General features: G+C 42.7%; 1 long non-coding RNA gene across 1 annotated transcript; it reads right to left on the bottom strand.

Annotated features, from left to right (window-relative positions):
* Positions 1-510: 510 nt before the first annotated feature.
* Positions 511-3,151, bottom strand: LOC114911874 (uncharacterized). The gene is made up of 3 exons (XR_003797996.1): positions 3,108-3,151; positions 2,146-2,326; positions 511-570 (listed from the first exon to the last, which is right to left on the bottom strand). It is a non-coding gene; the product is annotated as an uncharacterized LOC114911874 (long non-coding RNA).

Genomic DNA, 3,151 nt, shown 5'->3' on the forward strand with positions numbered 1-3,151 from the left:
CAGTGTAACATATACTTTTGGCCATGATGGAATCTCATATCTCAACAGTTCACTCAAAACATGAAGAGTTAGGCTGTCAACACATGACCTGTGGCAGGCTGATTCTGTGCTGCAATTAGTCATTATTATACTAGAGGAAAACCAAAGACATAGAACCACATCTAGCAAGAAGCTGAAAGATGAAGAAAGTGTAAGAAATGTGTACCAGTACTTTTTTCAGCATGAATTTAACAGCTCTTCAATGTGAATTATAAGATGACGACCTACCGGTGTCAAGCTCCTCTTTCTCCCCTATATATTTTCCCTTCAGCTTAGCTTTTTTGTATGGTCATGTACCATACCATAACCATGGTACCAATAAAGAAAGAAAAAATGGATACCACACAATTAGCTGTTGCAGATCTATGAAGTTGTGGTTTAAATCATTGTTTACACTGAATGACTGCTGAAATACTGCTGCCATCAGTATAGCTTTTAAGTATTTGTTAAATGCACTTTCCAAAACAATATGGGGTCCCCAAAAAGTTAAGTTCTGTTCCACACCACACCAAGATCAGACATGAGAAGAACCTGCAGTTAAAATAAATAAAAAATGAACAGGAATTAGCTAAATGGCAAGCCTGTTGGTGAAGAAAATGTAGTTTTCCAATAATGACCAAAACTTGTGTCTACACAGAACACATGCCTGCGGCGCAGATCAGATCACTACAAACTTATTTTTGAAGATGTTAAGCGCAAATTTTCATTATTTTACATATGAAATATGCAACAAATGCCAGTTTAGGAGAGAACAGACTTAATTTTCAGTAATAATTTATTAACTTATTTCTGAATTCACTGGTGGAATATTTTCTAGCGAGTGTGATATTTCTCTGATGAGCAATTATGAAATCACGTTACAGCATTCAGAAATTATGCTTTCAAAGCTGAGCTAATCACACAGAAAAAATACTCGTAGTATTCCGGTTTCATAGTACATTAGAATTTCTAATGAAAGGAGAGCACAAAACAGAACTAAAAAACGTTAACCTACTAAGTAATTTAGGATTATCTTATCCCTGCTTTATTCTGCCTTGACTGGTGTTTCCACTTGAATCTGTGTCTGTGCTCCTCAATCCATTCAGAGCTGCCTCTGCTCAACGCGGCAAAACTAGTTACTATGAACTGAGAAATTTTTCTCACTCATTTCAACAGACTTAGTTTCTCTGAGCCTTTTGGTCTCGCCTTCACGTTTTGAGCTTTGCTATTCATCATGACATGTTGCAACAAGTGCATCGCACCGCTTACATTAAGTTAACCCGGCCTTTGTACCAGAGAGAGCAGAGGGGGAGCATCCTAAGCAACACATGTCATGATGATGATGATATACTGTTAACGGCGCTGAGCTGAGGGGAGTCAGTTGTACCAGCATCCGTCGTGTAAACAGCTGATATTAGTTAGCGTTCATGTGTGTACATAGTTGCGTGTCTTGTATTGTCTGAAGTGTCTTTGTTAAGACTGCTAGTGAAAGACACGATGACGTACGCGTTGAATATTAGAAGAGCACGTTCCTTTTACCCCGCAGTGCCTGCCTCCCGCACCAGTTTGATTCTAGTAGTAGCTCCATGGGGCGGACGGACGCTACAAAATACACCAAGATCATTCATTTCGCATCATGTTAGCGATTTTCTGGGATAATGCTGCATGCCTAACTGACAAGACACACATCATCTGAGCCACTTGTCCCATACGGGGTCACGGGGAGCCGGAGCCTAACCCGGCAACACAGGGCGTAAGGCTGGGGACACACACCCAGGACTTCTATTTGTGCCTGACTGGACTGATGGAGGCCCAGGTTTTCTTAAATATTTCTGTAGCCAATTCCTATTTTATGAGCTGCAACAATTCTTCTTTTGAGGTCCTCTGAAATCTTTTTTGATCTGGTCATGTTGCACTTCAGCAGGTCTTTGCTACGGAGGCCAGGTAGCCAAATTGAAGAATTCTTTAATAGAACAGGTCACCTCAGACACACATACCTGAATGGCATCTCACTAATTGGAAACCCTGACTTTAATTACCGTGCTTCCTAGAGGTTCATATACTTTTTCCCTCCTTGAGCTTGAATATTTAAACAATTTGAATTACACACACAGACACCATTTGTACCTGACTCTTCACCACAGATGAGGTGTGTCTATCACACATAGCACTGATCTCCATGCCGCGTTCGCGCTCCTTGTCCCCATCTGAAGAATTTTTTCATGATACGTTCGGTGCACTGGTGGTACACGGCCAGTGGCTTCGTGGGATTGCTGAGGTCTGCACAGTGCACCATGATCCTCAGTACCTGCAGTAAGACCCCACCACAGGATCCCGGTGGTTATTACAGCCTTACACACACACACACACACACACACACACACACACATTTTCTGAACCGCTCGTCCCATACGGGGTCGCGGGGAACCGGAGCCAACCCGGCAACACAGGGGTAAGGCCAGAGGGGGAGGGGACACACCCAGGACGGGACGCCAGTCCGCCACAAGGCACCCCAAGCGGGACTCAAACCCCAGACCCACCGGAGAGCAGGACTGTGGTCCAACCCACTGCACCACTGCACCCCCGGCCTTATACACATTAACCCTAATACAGACATACACTCGTACAAGACCATAGTAGTATTGTGCATAGCACAATAGTGTAGCATAGTAGTTATTGTGATTTACATATATAAATACAGAAACATGAAATGTCTGAATGACTTTTATACACATACCAAGAGTAGAATGGCTACTTCAGTCTTATAACAGTTTTGAAGTTGTTTCATTCAGTTCCATTCCGTCCAATTCAACGTATTTTTATAGAGTGCTCTTCTCATCATAGAGCACTGAACAAAGTTTCAAGTCAAGAAACAATACAGTATAACAGGAAAAACTGTAGCTAACTCTCTGGAAGAACCAGCTAGCAGCTGAGGAGCAGAAAACAAAGAAAAAAAAGCTCCCATTGCAAAGAAGGGGATGCCAAAACGTGCCATGCGCACATAGAGCACACTCAAGAGGTTACAGCATAGAAGCCCATACTCATTCTCTGTGGTTACCGTAGTCCTCAGTCTACTGGTCTATTCTTACCTCTATGCGGTGAGTGTAATGGTCCAGTAACAGCACTCCTCAAC

This window comes from Scleropages formosus, chromosome 11 (assembly GCF_900964775.1).
Source record: "Scleropages formosus chromosome 11, fSclFor1.1, whole genome shotgun sequence".
In the NCBI taxonomy this organism is placed as follows: domain Eukaryota; kingdom Metazoa; phylum Chordata; class Actinopteri; order Osteoglossiformes; family Osteoglossidae; genus Scleropages; species Scleropages formosus.